The sequence below is a fragment of the Siniperca chuatsi genome, linkage group LG2 (assembly GCF_020085105.1).
Source record: "Siniperca chuatsi isolate FFG_IHB_CAS linkage group LG2, ASM2008510v1, whole genome shotgun sequence".
Classification (NCBI taxonomy): Eukaryota; Metazoa; Chordata; class Actinopteri; order Centrarchiformes; family Sinipercidae; genus Siniperca; species Siniperca chuatsi.
The window spans coordinates 13,619,561-13,636,859 of record NC_058043.1 but is presented as its reverse complement, the minus strand read 5'-3'; the positions used below and the strand labels follow the sequence as shown (position 1 = coordinate 13,636,859).

The 17,299-nt window shown below is 38.6% G+C and overlaps 1 protein-coding gene across 11 annotated transcripts in view; it reads right to left on the bottom strand.

The window, feature by feature from the left end:
* atp2b2 (ATPase plasma membrane Ca2+ transporting 2) overlaps nucleotides 1-17,299 on the bottom strand; it is a 128,798-nt gene that overhangs the window by 73,861 nt on the left and 37,638 nt on the right. The window lies entirely within an intron of this gene.

The window sequence follows — 17,299 nt, the reverse complement described above, 5'->3', positions numbered from 1 at the left end:
TCTCTATCTACTGCTGCTGCTGCTACTAGTGCTGCTACCCTCATTCTGAGGATACGCCTGCTGACAGAGAGAGAGAGAGAGGATACGAAAGAGAGGGAGGGCAGAGAGAAGAGGATGCTCCTTTCTGGTGCAGAGCGGAGAGGAGTTGTGCGCGGGCGGGAGGCTGGGGCTGCTCTGACGATAAAGTGAAGAGGCAGCACGTAACGCTACGCTGTCACAGGGAGGATGGGCTGAGCTGTGGAGCTGCTGCTGCTATCTCTACACTCGTTCTCTCCCATTCTACAGTAAGTGACCTCTCCTTTGCAGTCACTCTATCTCAGTGATCCATTCCTCTCTGTCTGTTGTCTTGTAATGCCTTGCATTAATGATTTCACTCCATGTCTCCCGCCCTCTCACCTTAGAACTACACTCAGCTCAGAGAAGAAACTTCTACGGTGTTAAGGTGTTACACTGCAATTTATTCTGTGACCAGTTTACAATCAATTGAAAGTAAATTACCATCATGGAACAAATTTCTAGGTGTTAGGGGGAAAAAAGTAAAAGCATAAGGCTGGCATAAGTCTGTATTTTTTTGTGTATTGCTTTTTTAAGTGATGAACAAAAACACATACAGAACACATGACACCCCCCACCCCCCAAAAAGTAAATAAATAGATAAAATCAATAATATAGCAAAAGAAGGACTAAATGCAAACTAAAAGCAAACTCAAGTAGTACAAGTTTACATAGCCAATTTCACTGTACTGGTAAAAGCTTCGGTATGATCAGTATAACTGAAATAATAGCACTGAGTTCACAATATAAAATAGAGGGAAAAAAAACAAAAAACAATACCGTTAGTCTTTAATCACATTTGCACTAAGGGATAAGTCTGTATTTTCTTTTATCGCTGAAAAATCCCATGAAAAGACCAATAGCAACAGTTGGGTTATTCCCTCTTTCAATGCTTTCCAGCTTCTCTACCCTGTCTGTGGCACTCAGCTCCAAGCACATTTGTTCCTAATGAAGATGTAAATATTTAAAAACAGATCACATATACAGTTTCATTCAAGAAAGGTTAGGTAATTTCCTAAAACCGCTAGGCACTATGGTTATTAGCAAGTTACTCAAACAGCCGTCGCTCTAGTGAGTATTTTCAGCACCAGGACTTAAAATAAACGACAGTGCCCAGGTTCACTGTAATAAAGTATCATGTCACCCAGTGTAATGGCGTGGCTCATTGTTGTGTTTTAATAGCTTTTGGACAATAATAGAGGTCTATGGCACAGAAGAATATGTAGCACAAGCAATACTTGTTAATAGGCTCAATTCATTGTTAGCTGGTCTTTCAATAAGATTTGTTGACAATAGAGGAATATAGATTATGGACATCCTTTTCCTTTAAGTCACCAGTTTCTCACAATCTACCCACCTCCACACAAACACATAATATCACATTACAATGCACAAAACACTATTGACGAATCTAAATAAGGTTCGTCGTTAATATTATTATTCAATGTAAACCTGTAAACCTCTGGCTTACAGCTGCCCTTCATCACTACCCACCTACTCAGGAGGAGACCTGGAATAAAAGCGCCACTGTAATACATCATGCTGAACGCTGCAGTGTTACTGTTACTAAAGCACGAAAACAGGGCTGGCTATACAGTCTCTCCATGATCTGTAATGCACAGTATTAATTCTGCCCAAGGAGTCCTAATGCAGCAGTAAAGCAGCAAAACAATTAAATGCGACAGTGGGGGCCACCTGAAGACTCTTGATATATTCAGTTAAAATTAGAAAAAAGTCAGACAAAACTACAACAGCGATAGCATGGCTGGCCACTCCATTCATTAAACAAACTATATAATCATACAATGTGTGATTTGGATATTCACTCTTTGGAGGTCATTAGGGTTTTAGTTCTTATGTTAAGCTGAAACATTTTCCTTGTGACTGCTGCTGTGACTCAATGTGCAATCTGTAACTTTCGGTGTTTAAACTACAGCAAAGATAATTGAGCTAAACAGTCTTTTGTTTTTGAAGCTGTTTCACCTTGTTGTTGGTATGCAGTAAAAATGTCATTTGGCCAGGTAACACGAACATGAATACATTATTTATGTCTCTCCCGGCTAGGAGACATTTCGGTGTAAAACCATTCCCAGAACCTAGAGGACAACTTGACGCCGGAACAGTTAGCACACTGAAATATGAGTTAACAATACACAGTAACACATTACAAGATGCAGTTTGTCTGCCCATTTGTTGTCTGTTTGGAAGTAGCAATGGGAATTAACAGAAAGTTCACTTAGCAGCAACACTGAGGTAGTAAGCACACTGAGATTCTTGGTATTGGTGGCACACACTGCTTAAAATCGACCAGACTGACACATCAGCACGGTGTTCAGTCACAAATATCAAGCGTGATGTTACAGATGGGACTAGTACCAGACACAATTGTGCACTCGGGAACAGCGGGGCACCGACCTTGTCACAGCAGAGTGGTGAGAAACCCTGCCAACATGCGAATACACATCTGTAACTCCACAGGAAACAGTCCTGTCTGTTAATGAGCTGCAGCCCTTACTGAGGTGACAAAGATAGACAGCACTGGCAATGCCACATGGACAGGTGCAACCTAAGAAACCTGCTAAAAGTTTCTGTAAAGCACATTAAGACAGAGGTGGTAAGTAACTGCACATTTACTCAAGTACTGTACTTCAGTACAATTTTGAGGTACTTTTATGCTACATTATACTTCTACGCCACTATATTTTGGAGGCAAATATTTTACTTCATTCCACTTCATTTGTCTGACAGCTTTAGTTACTAGTTACACTTTGCAGATTTTAATTACTAAAATCAAAATATAAATCAAATAAATTATGATGTATTATCACATATGAAGCTACCCAGCAGTATGTAAAGTAGTTACCTTTACCTGCAACATTAAAGTAATGCTTACAAGTTAATGCATCCATAGTTATAATGCAATGATACAATGTATATGATTCTGAAATGTGCCATTCTGCATCATGAGTACTTTAACCTTTGGTACTTTGAGTATATTTTGATGCTAATAGTTTAGCAGGATATAGCAGGATTTTTACTTGACTGGAGTATTTATACACTGGGGTACAGTTATTTTTACTTAATTAAAAGATCTGAGTACTTCTTCCACCACTAGATTAAGCAGAGCATTTCCAACTAAGGCAAATATTTATTTTTCCCACCTACAGATTAATATAGTAATGCTACATTAAATAAAATACATTACATATTCCAGCTTAGTTGGGTTTTAGATAATTTATCTATTTATTAAACAAAAAAAGGACAGCACGGGCAGGACTGCATTTTTCTCTGTTTTTTCTCCAACCTTTTATGCTGTACCCCTTTCCTGCCGATCAGGTCCAATCAATGTTGGCGGTACTCTTTGCATGCCAAGGCAGACATCTGTGCCGGCCAGATCCTCTAAAAATGTCAAATGAAAGCAAACAAATGCTCTCCCAGGAAATTAGGTGTGTTTGTGTATTTGTGTGTCTGAATTGTTAATCAAGTGGCTGGCTGAGGAGAAAAACTACATCAGAGGGACACTGTCACCATTACCAGTTTTACTGCTACACCTGTAATGTACCTCTGCAGCAAGACTATCGCTGGTTTTCTATCCTACTAGCTTGTGTTTTGCAACCAATCAATTAATCAGCCAGATAACTGGGCAAAATGGAAACCAGCAGGGCTCTGGGTCCTGTAGATACTGGATGGAAAACCCACTGCCTTGACAGGTGTGATTTTTGAATATTTGAACTGGTATGGCACAGAAGAGAGATTTTCAACATACCTGCAAACCAATAATGCTCATGATCACAAAAGACTAAATTAAATAAATACATAATTAGATGCCAAGATGCCAGACCTGAGCAGTGGTCACCATTATTCCAAATGCAAACAAAAAAAGGTTAATTCTGTCCATTGTACCCTTCATTATAAATAATGTAACACAGGCTTTAAGACATAAATAAAGTTAAAACAAATCTATCACGGAAAGCAGCAACATCAGCAAGCTACACTGTGTAATTCATGCTTGAGTTGGATTCAAGCTGATATCCTTTTCTGAATGTCATTCTTCCATCCATTCCAATATTTTTCTTGTTTGAAAGAAAAAAATGTGAATCAAAATGCAGTATTTCATGACTAATTTAAACACAGAATGTCGGTGCAGCTCCCTCCACAACATCTGTTCATTACCGGCCATGTAAGGCTACGTGTTTCCAGCTTCACATTATCATGTTGGTGATAGAAGTGACTGGTGGCGGTGGTGGTGGTGTTATATTCTGCTAGTGTGCAGCTGCCTATCTTTAAATTACGATGACATGTGCAGGAGTGGGAGAGTTTGAGATGTGGGAGGAAAATGAGGAGAAAGGGGAGAGGAAGGGGGAGAGGGAGAATAGAATAGATAGCAAAAGACAAAAGTTGAAAGATGGAGGAAGGCGGACACGAAAGGAAGAGTAATACAGAATATGGAATAAAGAGGGTAAAACATAGAAAGAGCAAGGGAAGGGTAAGATAGAGGCGAAGTGCACTGCTGAAGCCTGAGCTGAGTAACGACAAAGCCAACGACATTCTCCTTTTTATACATGCAAACACACATACACATACAGACACACTAACAAACATATATGTGCACACAGAATTGATTTATTCTATCTGTGGAAAAGGAGGGCAGCTGTAAGTAGAGCTATTGTTGGTGTTTTGTATGCATTCACAGATAAAACCATGATGAAGGCAATGTGTCAAAATGGTTCTTCCTCACTGTTAAATAATTTGAACATCAGAGGGTGAGCAAGTTTCTTTTCCTCAAGTGTTGGGGATATGGAGCTCTTCATGATTTTCTCTGTCTGTATACTGTCCCACCAATCTCTATGTTGTCATCCTGCTTATCTGTCTATCTGTAGCTGACTAAAACACTTCCCTGCTGTGCTATTCTTCTGTCTACCTCCCTGCCTACTTGCCAGTCTGTCTGCATAATTGTTGGCATGCTCTCCATGCCTCGACAGTGAGTAATGAGTAACATATGATCAAACACTCAAGGAGAAAGTGTAGATTTTGCAATAATTAACAGCTTTTTACCTAAAGTGTGAGAACACTTAATTGGACTTTATGAACTTGAACACCATATGGGATCCACATTAAAATGTGAAGCTCCATGGCCAGATGCTAAGACCATCTGACCACCATACTGTACAGTGTTTGCCATATGACGAAACTACGGGGGAAAAAAAGGGTCTACTATAGCTGAGATACAAAAAGGGCAATTAACATAAAGCCAATGCAGCAACGCCAGTTGTTGTTTGTACAGCCAAGAAATTGGGGCGTATGTTGTAGAATAATTTACTAGTGGTAAGTGTTTTTGTGGTAACAAGTAGCCTAACTTTTTTGTCTTTTTTGTTTGACTTAAGTTATTTAACCATCTATTAATATTTTTGTCAGACTTTCAAATTATTGCTTTTTTCATTTAAATGGCAAGTTTTTAGTTCGTGCACATTAAACAGGGGGGAAAAAGTGCTACAATGCCACTGAGCAACCCTGCAGTACTTATTCTATTACAATGTTGTTGCGGGGGCACTGTATTTTTTTTTTAAAGCATCACACACTGGCAGCCTCAGTCAATAATTTCTAAAAACAAAAGTACATACACTCAACTAATGTATTACTAAAGGTGTCGTCTTGTCAATATTTTCCAAGGATATGAGTTTTGGGCATTCAGCTTAAGGTTTACTTTTGAGGCTATAGTTTATTGAGTTGTTAAGCAAAACAAATCTGATCAGGCAACTTTATGTAATTGTATCTTGATGACATCATCTTCACAGTCTCTTTCTCTAGTTATCTTCAGGAGAGACTTCAAATTCAAATTCACATATTATGCACAATATAATATTGGGCATTCTATTTTAGCATTGATTTTTACCTTTAATTTGAATTTCTCTATGTACTGTACTATGTGCCTGGTGAGTTGTCTGCTGGGTCTCTCTGTTCTGCTCTGTGATTATAAAGAACAAGTGTTAATGATGAAACGGTGCTCTAGAATAATTGCTGCTTTGTCTTTGATGGAAAGTTCCTGGTCTGACAGGCAGTGGGTAGTTTGCTGTCCTCCACAGTGAAACCATGTGCATTCTCCGTCTCAAAACGTCCTTGAGCACAGTGAGGCAGAGCTGAGGCACGAGCTGAGCCCACTGCAGCACCACCAGCAACAGCCCTGGCATACAGCTCCCCCTGCCTGTGACATAAAATAGTGCAGGAGACTTCGCTGATAGAGCTGCTCTACACACCTGCACGTCCATAAATATCACATTACAATTTCAGATGGCAGGTTTACAAATGGTCGTGGGTTTATATCATGACATCAAGAGTTTCATTTCAAAACATGTTCAAAAGACGTTACGATGTGATGCAATCAATACAACACCACCACAGTTCTTGGTGTCACAATTCAGAAGGCAGAGATCGCGAAAATTTTGTGCATGACCTAATAACAATGTGTTCGGGCACATAAATGTTTCAGTGCTGCTTGGGAAGTCAAATAAACTCATTGAACTCTAAAATTTTTTTTTTTAAAGTAGCTTTACAGTGTGAACATGTGTTGGGTATAAACTGCACTACACTGCCAGTTTCTGCAATGAACCATTTAGGAAATTGAATTTGTCTAAAGCTACAAAAAATGTGGGAAATAAAATAATAAATATCAGGTTATCAGCAGAATGAGTTGCACAATGCTCAGGGAATCCCCAAATGCACGCATACACACATTAGACAGCAGCTGCATTGCAATACTGCACTGCAATATCCATAGCGCACACATGCACACCCAGAAAGAGAGAAAGACACGTTAACTGACATTGTCTCTAAGGTGAACAGTTATATAACAACCACACGAAGAGCCTCCTTTCAGCCGCCATCAGTGCTCTCTAATTGGGTTGAAAGTAGCTGTCATACTAACTAAGCGCAGCAGAGTCTGACGAAAAAAATGGTAATTTTGGAAACCAATGCAGGAGCTCGAAAAGGACTGCAGCAGCTCCAATTCATATCAGGCTGAAGAGAAGATAACGCGGAGAGGAAAGAAAAGGAGAGAGAGGGATCAGTCAAAGAAAAGGGGAGAGAGAAAGACATACGTACGAATACATACGTCCATGTGTATGTGTGTGTTCAGCTTATGTCACTGTATAGATGGTGAGGGGGTGGCTGGTGTACAGATGTCACCTTTCCTCTCGCCTTGGTCCATGCTTCTTATTCAACTTCCTGCTCACTCGCTCTCTTTCTCCTTTCAATGGAACAACCTTTTATTAACATTGCTTCATTCTTTGATCATTTGCAACAAATAACTGCTCTTTTTGTCTGGTCCTTGTTGCTGTTGTAAGGAGTTCTGCTGTATTCATGGCCACCTGAATACCTTGTCCTGGGTCTACTTAGTGAGCAAATGGCATTATACAACGTAAGCAATATTGTCAGGCTGTTTGAGGGAGATATGAAGATGTAGAGTGTAATCCTGCCTGGAGCAGCAGTGTGGATGCACATTAACTGTGGCCAAATAAAGACTGGAATTTTATTGCCAAGCATATTGAAATATAACAAACAAATGTAGCATGAAAAAGTCATTATTATTGAAAAACTAGCTAACCCAAATATTGTCAGAACATAATGATCTAATAATAAATAGTGGTGTGGTGTTAAGTTTAATAGTGTGAGGATGCTCTAATCCTATATAACAGGCTGTGGTTTTGCCTCTGTAGGAGATCATCCTGTAAATGAGGAGCAGTTTTGCTATCTGCTGATGAATTTTCCAAATCAAAGTAGACTCCCGGACCAATTCCCCCGGAGCATGGTATCTAGCTGTCAATCACTTTGTAAGGGAACTCAGGGGAGTGGAACCCTGGTAAATTATAAAATAGGGGGAGAGGAATTAAGTGAAAAATTTTTTAAAATGTTTTTAATGTTTTCCTCTAAAGCTTTGCTATTCAGTAGTTCTATAAGAAAATATTTTTTTTCTAATCAAGAGTGACTATGGTGATAGAATGGCATGAATACACAAATATCAGATACAATGAGAGAGGAATTAAAGTTGAAATCAGAAACTACAGGCTCAAGAGTATCTATCTTTTCAGAAAGACTATCATTGACATTGATCTCATGTTCTTCTCTGGGTGGAAAAAAACATCCAAAGTAGAAGCTGTGTTCAATTCTGGGTAGTCAGTATGGTATCACCCTGCTCGGTGAAGTGTTTCCTGTAACTCATGTAACTAGAGCCAAGGCTACGAACAGTGAAACAATCACACAACTAACAGCGCAGTTAAGTATTCATGAATCAGAGCCATGACAGGTACAGGGAAATAAGCGAGATATTTAACATTTGTTCCAAGAAAACTAAAAGGATGGGACTCGATTCTGTCTTCTCTAACAGAACACAATGTGATAAAACATATGTGAAAATATATTAATTTGGAGAAGCCACGGCTACTGTATGTTTTTTTAGCCTAAAATGTCAGTTTTTCAGTCCACTACTAAGGAGCAGTGTGTAGGATTTAGCGGCATCTAGCGGTGAAATTGCAGATTGCAACCATTTGAATAACGCTCACCACACCCTCCCCTTCCAAGCGTGTAGGAGAAACTACGGTGGCCCTGTATAGAGCCAGTGTTTGGTTTGTCTGTTCTGGGCTACTGTAGAAACATAGCGGTGCAACATGGCGACCTCCGTGGAAGGGGACCCGCTCCCTCTGGAAGTTGGAAAACTAATGACATTCCCATCAGCCACAGATGTACTGTGTGATTAGTACTAATGACCAAATATTATCATGCTACCATGCTAAACTAAGATGTTGAACATGTAAATATTACCTGCTAAGCATGTTAGCATGCATTATCATTTAGCTGAAAGAACTACTGTGTCGAGGTATAGCCTCACAAGGCCACTTTGGCTGTAGACTCTAAGTCGTGTTTCAGGTTACAGGTTACAGGTAACAGGTTAAATTAAATTGCCACAAATGCCTGTAGTACATTACAGTTTTTTTCTATTGTCTGAACCAAATGCTCAGTTGCCTGAACCCACTGATTGAATCAATCACTCTTTTGGCAAAACCATAAGCACTTTTCACCTGTTTAGACACAACTTGCCAACACATTTTCATTGTGATGCACCCGTGCTGCATAATGGTGAGCACAGGTGACAAAAGTCAAACACAATTAAAGCACAGATGTTACCACTTGAACACAACAACTCAAAATTGATCACACTTGTGGCTAATGATGTGAGGGAACATATAAAGTAAGCCAGTTCAGAGAGCACTGGTTTGTGAGGCCCTACAATGTAGTGTTGTCACGATACTAGAATACTTCGATACGATACCTTGAAAAATATCGATATTCGATACCATTTTCGATACCACGGAGAAAAAAACTGCCACAATATTAAGGGGTTATTTTTTTATTTAAAGCTAAATATAACAAGTCTAGAACATATATTTTACATTAACAAAACTGTCCTGAGGTCGTGCACTTGTTCAAAAGCCTCTCAGATTGCATTACATTCAAAAACCAATAAAGAAAAAAAAAAGTGCAATCTTTTGTATTTCCAAGTAAAATCAAATCACAATGTCAATAAAAGATACTTAAACTTCAAGCAAAAACAAAATCAGTGCAATCTTATGCATCAAGTATCAAATTAGTAAACAAAATAATTAAATAGAATCTGTTGCTGCAGTTTTTGACCACACTTTTAAAATGAACTGAATGAACTAATCTAAGAACTTAGGTTAATGGTAATAAACATTTGTTAACATGAATAAGCAATGAAAAATACTTACAAAACATTTGTTAATCAAAGTTAAAAGTTGATTTAAACTAACATTCACTAATACCTGTACTAATTAAAATCAAAGTTAAAGTAAAATTAAAGTTCTAATTGTTAATATTTTTTCATTGGACCAGTGCTAACATGATCCGTTATATTTTTTATTACCTAATACCTACTGTTATCAAAGATTAAAATATACTGTAACAAATGCATTGCTCATCGGTCATAAAAGCTGGTTAATACATTAACGTTATTTGATGAACAGATTTAAAAGCAAACGTGCGTGCATCACATGCGAAAACAGTGCTCACTGGATCGACATGAAGTCGTCAAGTCACCTTTATTTATATAGTGCTTTTAACAATACAGATTGTGTCAAAGCTCTTAACAGTATCAAATTGGAGGATAGAGTGTCAGTAATGTATAATAATAATACCAACCTCGAGAAATTCTTTATACAGATCCGGGTGTCGGTCTCTCAGGTGCTTTGCCATATTAGTGGTGTTAGCGCCTTTTGTTAGCACTGTTCTGTAGCTTCTCTTGCATATTGGCTTGCTTGTGTCCTTCGGCTTTCCATGTTCATTTGAATCATATGCAAAATATTTCCAGATAGCACTCCTGCTGTGTTCCTTATCAACCAAAGCCGGTAGCTTTGACAACACTACTACAATGGATAGAAATCTGAGAGGAAGAGTTTGTGTGAGAGGAGGTCGAGGTGGTTAGCGAAGACCAAGAACAGTAATATCTGATGAAATCAGAGCTACTGTGATTGACCATGTTCTTGTCCATGGTATGAGCATGAGGGACGCTGGACAAAGGGTACAACCAAACATCAGTAGATTCACTGTGTCCACCACAATCCGAAGATTTAGAGAAGAGAACAGGTAATTACCTTTTTTTGACATTATAGTACAGTATGTAAATGTTGACAGCAATTACTGTATGACATACTATATACTGTACCACAGTATACTGTAAGTAAATATATGTTTCAGTACATCACTGTACCAATATACTGTAGTATTGTAATGGAGGGTTGGTCTAACTGTTTGTAGGCCTAGTATTCCATGTATATTTTTGTACTTTATTTTTACATGGGCTTACTGTACACCAGTGGCAAACGCATAAGATTTCTGTTTTGTCTTTTTGTACAAGTGCTAAATGCACAGGGTTTTTTTGTTTTGCAACATGCATTTAGCCTACAGTGAACAATAAACATTTATTTCTCCAGCTTCATGTCCTGAGCACTGTGTTTTCTATTTTTCTACGTAGTGTTTAGTGACTGTTCAGTAGTGTTTTTAATTTTGATTGACTCGGGGAACGATTTGACAACATAGTTCAGTTTTGAGCACAGATTGAACTGTTTTGAGGTGAAAGTTTGGTTTTGCAAGAAGAGTCTGAGGTTTTGTGAATGTAGCTTGAAAATTGTGTTTTATGTTCACACTCGAGAAAAACTGTATTATAACATTACTGTAACAGCCTCCATAAACATTCCCAGAAAATGTCATTTAAGCAAGACTGTTAAAACACTGTGTACAAAGAACAAGAAAAATGTAGTGGGGTCTACCTTTTCACTTATGTCCCTTGAAATGATTACAGCTTTCACACCATTCATGCTCCACACTCCCATCCAGCTTCTGTATCATAACCTTACACACTTGAACCTAGTCAAACCTAGAATGAGTGTTTTAATCTGTTTTACCACCAGATTCACTACCATTGGAGAATAATGCATCAAACAAGTGGATGACAAATGTGCTCAGGGGGATTTTACTAATCCACACAAAGTATGACACATGGTGCAGTCCACATGTAATATGGCTCACAGAATAGTAATGGCACTGAGTCTGACACTTGCTTAAGAGGGTTTGTAACCAAGAAAGGTCCTGCAAAACATATGGAGTCATCATCTTTTTCAAGGTTGAATGCTTAAAGTTTGTGTGTGATGAGGCAGAGACTGTGAATCTCGTAAGTTCAGGTTTTGGTATACCTCAGGCTCTAAATACTCATATGAGCATTTGCATAGACAGATAGACTCTGAAATTCTGTATTTCTTAATCACTAATGCCACTAAAGCTTGGACTAAGCCGAGCATGTACACAGGGGTTTTATGAAAAGTTGCTCATGTTAAATAAAGTTCATTTTGTTTCAATCTCTGCCATATACGGTTTGTTATGCAGCTGGAAAAATGGTATTTCAGAAGAGGTTATCTACAGTATGCATTGATGAGAGGAGAGGGGAGAACTTCGGCAATGCTTTCACCTCTGTAAATGTCACAGAAAAAGAAATCTGCACAGTCATACATCAGAGTACTGGCATGCACCGGCCCACGTATTTGCATACAAAACACAACACACATGTGTTTTCAGGCCACATTCAGAAATTACTCTGATGTCAAGAGCCTGAGAATTATTTTTTGTAATGATGATGATAATATTTATGGTGTGCTGAGCATTTATTCACTGACAAATAGGTATAACAAGATTGCTCATGATGGCTCTACCTACATGTATACTAATTAATAAGAGAGACACAGAATAATCTGTGTCAACAAAAACAAAACCCAGTAGTTAAAAACTAAATGAGTTCGACCCCCGTCTTCTTCCAGTTGTTTCCCTTTGGGCCAAGATCCTGACCTCAGATTACTTATCTGCTCCTAGATCTGTAAGCCTATTTCATGGAAGCACTCTGTTGCTTTTCAGTATGACAAGCTGCTTAATCTGTGTCCGGAAAACACCCGGGGATCAAAAAGCATGATACAGCTTGTTACAGAAGTTCTTCCTGTGCAACTAAATGGGCATGCATGGTCAAATGACATCTGAGGTAAACAGGAAGGCACTTGACTGCTTTGTCATTTCAAGGAATACAGTAGAACAGAATACCATATCTATTTTTAACATGAAACAATTAGATTTTTTAGCCTCAAGACCCAGACCACCTAAATAAAATTGACTGAAAAGTCTGGATGACACACTTAAAATTTCCCACTTTTTGACTGGCACTGACAAATTTCTAAGCTGTCAAACATGAGCAAACACAGCACACATTTCAGAATAAGCTTGATGTGGGGAGCATACATGTGACGACAAGGTGAAGATGGGGATTACACACTACTTGAGTTCTAACGCCTTCATCATCTCCTAAATCTCACAAAAACAAACTCTTGTGGTTCAGCTATAACATAACAAAAACAAACATTGAGGTGAAACATCTTTCTGCTCTGTTTTTCTTCTCCTTTCTCACACTCAGCTCTCCTTGACTGTTGCCAGCCAGTCTCCATTTGGATTTGATATCTTTAGTATCATTACATCAAGACTTCAGGACTTAACCAGATTCAAGTTGTAAAAATCTAATGTTTTAAATAATACTGATGGTCTCAGATGGACTGGAAATCAAGTGAATAAAGCCTTTAATCCTCAAAATTACAAGTTAATTTGCGCCAACTGTCTACTAATGCAGGCTCAGTCTGATCCTGAACATCATGTTCATCATGGTCATAATGACCAAAATGTGGATAGAATTGGCCTAACAAATCAGATAACATTTACATTATCTGCTTTGTGTTGTAACATCAGTCATTCCAGAGGGAAGGATAATAAATCAGCAAGACATTTTTCATTATTCTTGCTTGATGCTTTTGTAGCATTTTTGCCCAGTGATCTGTTTGTTTCCATCTCTCTCTTCATGTCTGTCGAAAACAACTCTACATTTGTTTTTATTTCTGCCACTTTCCCTACTTGCATTTAAATAAACAACCGTCGCCGGTCTGCCTGTTCTCGCTTTGAACTTCTGCTTTGCCTGCTTGCCTCCTGTACGCCTGCCTGCCTCTTTGCCCGCCAGTGGTTCATTATATAATGTCAAAGTCTTCCTACAGAGGGACATTTGGAGTCTGTTAGGATCCTATGCTGGGTGGGAGTTGACATGTGTACATGAGGTATTGGTATCTGTAAACAATCTGTCTGATGGTGCCACCAAGCATGCAGGACTAACCACTACAACAATTGCTAGCAAAACATCTGGCCCTGGTGATGCAATTGTGCCATTGTTTTGGGAGAACAGCCGTTGGTTCAGGCAGAGGAAGAAAAGGACTGATACTGGTGTTCCAGGTTTCACTGAAAAATAGGGCAACAGGCATAAGGACCAAGAAAGACAGACTAGAAATAGAAAGAGTTGTTAATAATGTTGAGATTGTTATTCAAGCTTTCTACATGGAGATAAGGAGGAACTTAAATGGTGTAATATTGGCTGCAGTATGCACACAGTAGAGCACATCTATCTAACTGTTAACAGAACAAAAGAGAGGGCTTACAAAAGATTCACCAGTAGCCATTTTAGTTCACCAGAACACATTTATCCCATTTTTATCCTGAATTAGCACCAGCTGCACGGTTTTATTTCAGATGTTTCAAACCAGAACTGAGTAAGCATATTACAATGTGACATACAGTTTTTTTATGTCTTAATTAAGTATCATCAAGATCACAAGTTAGGTGTTCTGAAGTTAGCCGTTCTGAAGACTTAAACAAAGCAAAACTAGACTTTTTAAAAATCTTTTTGGGGAATGGGGTTTACAGGTAAAGGCTATAAATTCTATTAAGCATTTTAGCCATACATACATTCATGCATTTATATTCATGTGTTCACTAAGCAAGATCATACACCTCATGCTATCTAATACACATGTACATGCTGTGCTGTGTGCATATTCCCATGCATGCCCACACACACACACACACACACACACACCTTGTCCTTGTACTTCTATCTTTGTGAGGACCGTCATTGACATAATGCATTCCCTAGCCCCTTATCCTAACCATCACAACTAAATGCCTAACTCTAACCCTTACCCTCACCATAACCTAATTCTAACCTAACCCTTAAAACCAAGTCTTAACCTTCAAACAGCCCTTTGAAGAGGACCGGCCAAGATGTCCTCACTCTGTAGATGAAAAACACGTTTCAGTCCTCACTATGTAGCAAGTACAAGTACACACACACACACACACACACATTAACTTCCTGCTGCAAGGTCACTGGAAGACAGGAAGAAAAAAAAAAGACTGCTGTGGCCTTCTCCTTGCTCCAGATGAGCCTGTAGAAATCATGAGGGAGTTATTGGTCTAATTAAAATCAACACATGCAGGCTAAGTGTGCTAGAAGGGGACTAAGGACAGGAGGAGAAGGAGAGGAGACCAAAAATAATTGAAGAGTGAATGAGTAACAATAGTCCTTTGAATCTAGCCTTGCTGCACATAACATGAAGATAGATGCAAAACAGGCTTAAGATTAATGGTATAATTTTGTCTCGATACAGTGTTTTTCATTCCACAGATCATCACACTGTTATATAATATATAGCCCATGTTGTAGCACAGATAGTTAAACTGAGACTGTATCTACCTTTTTATCTGTAATTTTAGAAACATTAGATAACATTTAAGACAGTTTGCCAATGACAAGTGTAAACATTTCTACTACTTATCTGGATAACAAATACTTAACAAATACCAACAACTGCTAGAAATGTGTGTTTTTGGACTGCCACCCTACAGCACAACATTTAATTTTAAGTCCAGAGATAGGCACAGTGTACCACACCTGTTATTATGGCAATACAACTGTGGCTATAAAGTGTCATAAGTCATACGTCAAGTGTGAGCTGGTGATGACATGATACAAGCTGATATCACCACTTTTATTGGCTTTTATACTGTGCAGCATTGCCAATTAACAACAAATTGTGGGATTTGAACATTTCTGACTTTACCATAATGATACTACCACTGGTGCCCTCAGTGGTAGTATCAAAAAAGAGACTGTGGCAGACAGCAACGCACGCTGCTAATCCTCAATCCCAAAACCCCCTTAATCTCATTAACAATTGTATTTCATGTGCATGTAAATGCTTACAAATGAAAAAAATCATATCAAAGTGATTGAGATGTGTGCAACTCTACCAAGTAAAGCCAAGGAAACTGCTCTTAGAAGTTTCCTTGGCTTAGAAGTTTCCTGCTGATTACTGATTACTGGGCCATCATGGAAACAATTAGGTCAGTTTCAGGTGAAACTAGCTAATCAACAGATACTCAGGTACACTCCTTCCTGAGGGCAGGGCTTATGTAACACAGAGTACCTTAAATTTCTGAGTTCCCGTTCCATTTTTTCACAATTGAGAATGACTTCCGGATGGGAGCCGAAACGTCTTGATTATGAAAACAGTGTCCAGATGACTACGACTGAAACCTTTTCTACGATAGAACACTCCTGGACGAATGTGGGACTGCACCGTGCTGGTGGTCCACAAGCGCAGTTTCACGATGAAAACGAATATTAAAATTGCACACAACTTTAGCTGTGACACTCCAGAGACATCTGTGCAAGTGAGTTTATCTAAAAGCTACAAATTATCAAACATGCCTACATGGCTCAAAAAAATAGCACTCCAACTTCTTGTCTCCAATAGCTTTGCACCTGCTCAACACAAGTGCCCAATAAGGTTAATAACCCATGGCTTGATTTCTCATTATACTGATGTGAACAAGAAAAGAGCAAATGTTTTGAATCAACTTGTACAAAAGCAAATGCATTTACCCTCACACACTGAATAGTTTAAATAGTTTAGTTTAAATGTGGCAAGGAGCAACTCAAGCATATGGAACCTAACAGTGTGTGAAACAAGTCCTCCCTCACCAGGACAATTTCTAAAAAACCTCATCAATCACCTCATCACCGGGTAATATACCAAAAATATAATAACTGACAGGTCAGGAATAGAGATAGATAAAAGCTATTAGTCACTGCCTCTTACTGCATCACACACACGTGTATGCACACAAATGCACTCCATGCTGTCAGATTCTCACATAATGGGTGACTGGAACACAAAGTCTTTTCACCTGGATAAGATTAATTAGGAAAACACAGATGCTTATTGCTGGACCCAGCAATGTGACATTACACTCAAAGCAAGTGGGTGTCAATGTCAAGTGACTGCCTGCAGTTGCTTACATCCTGCCTTTCAACCCATCGTATGTTTATTTAAAGTATTCGGTAGTCCAAAATCCAAAATATTTTTTCACCAGAAAACTGTCAACTGTTTTTGAGAGGTAGTTGATAAATTTGAGCATTGAAAATCCTAAATTATATAACTTGTGCACATATAGCACAGAAAATCTAATGTTGATCCAGCTGACTCTGGAGGGAGCACAGCTATCCACTTCATTTCGTAAATTTTTTTCTTCAAACTGCACCCACATTTTAGACAAAACTAAAGTAAGCAAGCAAGAAAAAAATATAAAGAAAAGCTATGAATACAGAAAAAAAAACATTTAAAGGACTATATTGGCCAGCACATGACATGTTTGGAGTCAAGTCAACTTTATATAGCCCAGAATCCCTAATTTTCCTCAAAGAGCTTTATAATCTGTACAGCATATGACCACCCTCTATCCTTAGACCGTCACTTCTTCACTT